Source organism: Salvia hispanica, chromosome 1, assembly GCF_029641045.1.
Source record: "Salvia hispanica isolate PSC_SH4W2 chromosome 1, Shi_PSC_v1, whole genome shotgun sequence".
Classification (NCBI taxonomy): Eukaryota; Viridiplantae; Streptophyta; class Magnoliopsida; order Lamiales; family Lamiaceae; genus Salvia; species Salvia hispanica.
In genome coordinates this window covers 7,278,991-7,286,185 of record NC_142692.1, presented here as the reverse complement: position 1 = coordinate 7,286,185, position 7,195 = coordinate 7,278,991, and the positions used below count along the sequence as shown (strand labels likewise).

Here is a 7,195-nt window from a genome sequence, read left to right as displayed (position 1 = left end):
CCATAACGGCCAGCATCAGATATAGGTTACTATTTGTAATTAGATTTTAATTTAGAATGGTATACTAAGTAAGTATACAATAGAGTAAATCCTAGAGTAAACGATATATCAGTCACCAAAAAGCTACTCCTCCATAGATATTTTTTTAGCACGAGATTTTAAAAAGTTATATTTAGTGAGTGATATGAAAATAAAAGAAAAATAAGAACGTAACAAATAAGTAAGATAAAACATTTTGTTTTTGGCTATCTTGGAACGACTAAAAATGATATACAACTCAAATAACTTAAAACGGAGACAGGACATTTTGAAACGGAGGCAGTACATGAAAAATGTACTACCTCCGTAATGGCTTCTGTAATGCAATAGTAGTACTACATGGAGTACTATAATTTAGTAAATGTCTAGAAGAGAAAATCATAATCAGTTAAAGGAACTCATGGAGTACTACATTATTTTGTCGCCCCTCCTCTTTTCCCGGGCTTGGGACCGGCTGTGGCAGGGAACCCAGAACACAGGCAGAGTTACACGACGCTACCTATCCATAAATATTACGTAATGCAAACGTATAGATTCAATGGACTAAGAAGTTAGTATTCAGTAGACAAACTAGCTGCGTATTTCAGTAGACGAACTAGTTGCGCATTTCATCTATAACCAAGATTCATATACCAACCAACCCCCATATCTACCTCCTCCGTGCAAGACTGCACTTTTCTTATATGAAATAAATGCATTCATCTACCATATCAGTAGGAAACTTCAAGAAAATTTTGTTCAAATACAATTTGTCCCTTGGCCTATATAAGGAATATTGAACAATTAATGTGACGATGCTAGTTAGTCAAATGGTATTTTGTGAGCTTTGAACACATAAGCCGCAGAAAAAGGATTTACAACAAGGAAGCTTGAATTGAGGTAAATCAGTGAGATATCTCACCCCAAGCTCACAAGTGAAATAAGTGACGCCAGTCTCAAAGAATGGTCTCTGTCCAACAACCAGACAAAGATAGCCCACCTAAATCTCCATGTTTACCATAATCAAATTGTTGTAGGGCTGGGGGCAAACAAAATATCCATGTAACAAAAGGAACCTGATGAAACAGAATAAAGATAACCAAGCATCAAACCGGAACTGGCTACCACTGAAGGTTGATTAAGAACCAGCCATTGCTCAGACACAAGAAACTGAAGAGTTCAATGAAAAGCACATGGAATGTAAGATATCATACTATACTCCTTCTGGCACTGTAAAAGCCCAGAACTGCCTTCTCTTGAAAACTGAAGAAACCAAATATTTGGCATCTGGAAACTGGAAGTGCAAAACATAGCAAAAAGAATGTCAAGTAAGAAGATGACAATGTAGAGAAGTACTATACTCCCTCTGCCCCCTACACTGTCAACTCCAGCATCGAAGATTGATTTGTGTCCAACAGCCAGACCAAGAGAGCCCCATCTTAAGCTCCACCTTCAACAGAACCAAAATTTGTTTTGTAAATCCTGTCACACGTTGAGGCCTAACACAATATCCAATTAAACCTAAAAACCAACTGATGAAATCGAGTACAAATAACCAAACCAGAACTGGCTTCCACAGAAGGATGATTAAGGACCAGCGAACAATAAGACACTCGAATTTGAAGAGTATAGTGATAAGCACATGAACATCTACGTACAAGATTACATCTTAAAAATACCATACTCTCTCTATCAAACAGAATATACCAGAACCGACTTTCCCATAGAACCATGTGGAGATCAGACATCTGGAAATCAAAGAGCATAACAACAAGCACAAGATGAGTCCAGATAGAAGTTAAATGACTGTAGAAACGACTGTAGAACCATAAGCACAGAAAAATATTGTAATGCACTCCCTCTATCATATTGTAGAACACCAATCCGCCTGTCCTTGAGAGCATATTGAACGAAGTAAGAATAAGGCATCTGGAGATGTGAACAGCACAGCACTTAGAAAGGGGAAAATCCAGCTAGAAGATGAACGATAATACAAAAGCACTATACTCCCTCTACCACCCTCCGTGAACACTGAATATTGGCCCATGCCCAACAAGCAGACGAAGATAGCCCTTCATTCAGCTCCTACTCTGATAGATACATAAGTTATTTTGTATCTCCTGTCTCAGGGAGAGGCCGAAAACAATATATCCACATCTATGTCACTAACAAAATACTGACGAAACAAGGCAAAATACTCACCAAACTGCCTCTTGGTGAAGGTTGATTTAAAATTACCCAATGACCAGAAACTGGAAATTGAAGAGTACAACGATGCATGGCTACATAGGAGATGAAATATAGTAGAGAAAAACCCTATACCATACTTGAAAAGAATCAAAGCTTATCTTGCAATATCCACCATCCACATATACATAATGAAAAAAATAATCATAACAAACATAACTGAGCATTAAACAAGAACAGCCTTTCAGTGAAGGTTGATAATGAACCACACAATGAAGATCAGACACTGGGAATTAAAGGGTATAATGATAAGCACTGAGAAAAGTTTAAGATAGAAGAAATTCTAACACAATAAGACCATCCTGCTAGAAGATAAATGACAATAGAAAAATACTATACTTAATCAGAGATTGGAGTTAAATACTATACTCCATCAGAGATTGGTCCAAGTCCAACAACCAGCCCAAGTAGCCTCATCTTACGCTCCAACTTAGATAGAACTCCTGTCACATGGGTGAGGGCAAAAACAATATCCAGATCAATAAGAAACAAAAACTAACGGAAAAGTTCCAAGCAGAACAGCCTTGGAAATCACCCTCACAAGACACTGAAAATTAAAGTGTGTAACAATAAGCATCAGAACGTCTAGGTAGAAGATAAAATGTAGTAATAAGCAAATGGTGCATTAATCTCCCTCTGTCGCACTGTAAAAGCCCTGAGCTGCCTTCCCTTGAAGAGCATTACAGTAGGTAAAGGAAAAGTCCAGCTAGAAGATAAATGACAGAAAAATACTGTACTCTCTCTGCTACCCTCCATACAGTCCCGATTAAGCTCTTACTATGATGGAAGCAATTATTTTGTCCTATCTCGTCACTGGGTGAGGAAAAAAACTTTATTATACACATCTACGTAGCAAACAAAAAACTTACAAAACATAATAAAGCATCAAGCAAGAACTGCCTTCTGACAAAAACTGCTTCTGTTGATGGATAATAATAAAACACCCAGCACTCAGATACTGGAAATTAATGAGTAACAATAAACACGAGGAAAATAGTAGAAAATAATACTCCCTATACTATACTCCCTCTGCCACACAGTTTGAACAAAGAATGACCTTCCCCTGGAAACTGATAGAACAACCCAAAGATAGACATCTGGAAATTGAAGAGCATAAGTAAGAAAAGAGAAGGCTCAGCTACCACCCTTCATAAACACCATAAGTGAAAACATCAGAGATTGGTCCACGTAAATGACCCACGACAAAGGCTGAAATCGATATACACATGTAGCTAAGTAAACAAACCGATTAAACATAGAAAAGTTAACCATGCATCAAACCAGAAAAATCGACAAAGCACCAAACAAAATAACAGATTAAGGAGAGCAGTTGACCAAGCATCAAATTTCAAACTAGAACTGCCTTCCAGTGAAGCCCGATGAAGAATCCACCACCTAATGGTCAGAGACTGGATACCAAAGAGAACAACAATAAGGACAGGAAGGTCTAGGAGGAAAATAAGAGGTAGTGAAAAAATACTATACTATACTCCCTGTCACAATGTACAAGCCAAGAATGCCTTCTCTTGGAAACTGAACAACCCAAATATCTGACATCAGGAAACTGAAGAGCATAACAAGAAGCAAAGGAAATGCCCAGCACGAAGATAAACGACAGTATAAAAATACTATATATTCCTACCACCCTTCATAAGCTCGGTCAACGCCAGCATCAAATATTGGTCTGTGTCCATCAGCCAGACCAAGATAGCCCACCTTCAGCTTCACCTCCAACAAAACCAAAAATTATTCTGCATCTCCTGTCACATGTTGAGGCCAAACCCAATATCCATGTAACAATATAAAACTGATGAAAAGGAGTAAAAGTAACCAAGCACCAAACCAGAACTGGCTTCCACAAAATGTTGATTGAGAACCAGCCGATGGTAAGACACTAGGAATGGAAGAGTACAACGGTAAGCACCAGGAATGTCTACATAAAGTTAAAATCAACATCCATGTAACAAAAAAAATACTGATGAATCAGAGAAAAGATTATCCAGCATCAAACCAGGACTCGCTCGGTGAAGGTTGATTAAGAACTAGCCAACAAACAGAAACTGCAAAGTGAATATTATAACAATAAGAATTGGAAAGGTCTATGTAGAAGATAAATGTAGCAGACAAAAAACTGTAATATACTCCCTCCATTGTAAAAACACAGAACGGCTTCCCTTGAAAACTGACCGAACAACCCAAAATATATACGATACTCCCTCTGCCAAGCCCCATAAATACTATAATGCCATCATCTCATTTTGGTCCATAGCAGGCCAAAAGGGTAGCCCCACCTTAAGCTCCAGTCAACAGAATCAAAACTTATTTCGCATCTCCTATCAAAGAGTGAAGAAGAAAATATCCACAATTCACATAACAGAAGAACAATTGAAATAGAGCAAAGATAAAGAACCACCCACCCAAATATACAATGAAAACTGAAGAGAACAACCATAAGCACAGGTATGTAGGAAGAGGATAAAATGCAGCAGAAGAAGTACGATACTATACTTAGTTCCACTGCCACACAATGAAACCTGAGAATCACCATCCCTTGATTACTGATAGAACCGCACAAGTAACATACATCTGGAAATTGAAGAGCATAACGGTTCACAGTGGAGAAGTCAGCTAGAAGATAAACATCATAGAAAAATAATGTTGCTCCCAATGCCAGCACTATCTTTGCCAGCATCAGAGATGTGTGTGGAATCATTTTTTTGTCCTTACACATGTCAATGGGTGAGCCCAAGAACACTACACACATCAATGTGAAAAACAAAAAAACAGAAAAAAAAACTGAAGATACTCAAGCACCAGCAAGAACTGCCTTCTGTTGAAATCTGCGTTCGGATGAAGGTTGATTAAGCCTACCGAACACTTAGACACTGGAAACTGAAGAGTACAACAATAAACACGGGGCAAGTCTAGGCAGTGGGAAGTCGAGGTAGAAAATAAAATTTACTATTAGAAAAGAATACTATCTATACCCCCTCAGGAAAAACAAAGAACGGCCTTCCTCTGGAAACTGGTAGAGCAACCCAAATATCAGGCATCTGGAAACTGAAGAGCATAATAGTAAGATAAGGGAGATCACAGCTAGTCAGCTAGAATATAAATGAGGCAAAATGCCACCCATCATACACCATAAATGCAGACAGTGGCACCAGAGATTGGTCCATGTACAATGACCGGAAACAAAGGCTGAAAACAATATTCACGTATAGGTAAATAAACAAACTGATCAAACATAAAAAATTTAACCAGGTAGCAAACCAGAAAAACTATCAAGCATCAAATAATAAACAGCTAAAAGAGAACAGTTAACCAAGCATCAAACTAGAACTGCCTTCCAGACTCCAGTGAAGCCAGAAGAAGAACCCACTCAATTGTCAGAGACTGAATATCAAAGAGAATAACAATAAGGACGGGAAAGTCTAGGTAGAAGATAAGAGGTAGTAAAAAAATACCATACTCCCCTTGTCACACTGTGAAAGCCCAGAGCTGCCTTCTCTTGAAAACTGAAGAACCTAAATATCTGACACCAGGAAATTGAAGCGCATAGCGATAAGCAAAGGAATCGTCAAGGTAGAAGATAAACGACAGTACATAGAAATATACTATACTCCCTCTGCCACCCTTCATAAACTCGATCAACACCAGCACCAAATATTGGTCCATATCCAACAGCCAGACCAAGATAGCCCACCTTTAGCACAGAAAAAAAATTATTTTGCGTCTCCTGTCAAGGCCAAACACAGTATCCATGTAAAAAAGAAGGAACTGATGACACGGAGAAAAAATAATCAAGCACCAAACCAGAACTGGCTTCCATGGAAGGTTGATTAAGAACCGCCAATGCTAAAACAATGGAAATTGAAGAGTATAACGGTAACCCTCCATAGATGATTCCTCAATATACCAAACAATCTATTCCAATTTATTTATGGAGACACTGGGAAAAACGTCCTACACCAAGTCAGAGAATTGCGCATAAGAAATCCATCCTCATTAATGTGTGATCTTGAGGCTGCTCACCACCGAAGAGAAAAGAAGAGGAAAACAATGAGGAAATAAATCAAACCATGAGCACTTCCATCAACTGTCGATAACCATCAAACTCGGAGAATGAACTGGAAAGAATTTCACATGGACAAAGAGGCAAAATTAACCTTCTCTCCCGAACGAAAGTGAGCCCCGAGAAGGGATCATGATATAAAAAGACCGTCAAGTAACCATAACAGCCTTAGATCTTCAATAGTTGAAAATAAGTTAATAATCCAAATCGTAGAAGAATCAAAACGAACATTCGACAGAAATCAGAAACGTCAAGAGTAGGTGGAACGGAAACCCTCCGCTGGATCATCTATACTCGCCGCCATACCTGATTGGGAAGGTTAAGAGAAATCGCACCACAAAGAGATAGCGATCCGATCGTAAACACAAAACGCAGGTTAAGAGGGAACGCAAAACCTAATCGCCAATCTAAATCGCAGCACAAACAAACATGGAATCCTAAAAAGAAATGAGGAACATGGTTAGCGTTATTTACAAAAGGTGTCATATATATAGGTGTAGTTGGCGGCAGATGGACGGCTGGGATTAATTGGATCAAAATAAGTCGGTTTATAGTATTAAAATATAATTTTTGGTAGGATTAGGTAACACACCAAAAAATAGTTGATATTTTCCTTTTGTGGAAAAAGGAATTAAAAACATCGTTATTATACAGGTTTACAGATTTTTCATATGCGTTTTTTTTCTTTGGCTCTTTTTGGTAAGTGACAGATTATTCAAGATTACCAATTTAGTAGTATTATTTTTTCTCCTTGTTTTAGTATTCAAATTTTCTTTTCATCAGAGCTCAGTATAAACAATAAATAATTTAGAAATTCTTATTTCATTTATCCTTAACTATCGGTAGCACTTATAA

At 38.0% G+C, this 7,195-nt stretch overlaps 1 long non-coding RNA gene across 1 annotated transcript; it reads right to left on the bottom strand.

Moving 5' to 3' along the window:
• Positions 1–257: 257 nt before the first annotated feature.
• On the bottom strand, positions 258–6,785 carry LOC148933184 (uncharacterized). The gene is made up of 2 exons (XR_016134466.1): positions 3,908–6,785; positions 258–3,798 (listed from the first exon to the last, which is right to left on the bottom strand). It is a non-coding gene; the product is annotated as an uncharacterized LOC148933184 (long non-coding RNA).
• Between the last annotated feature and the right edge of the window lie 410 nt (positions 6,786–7,195).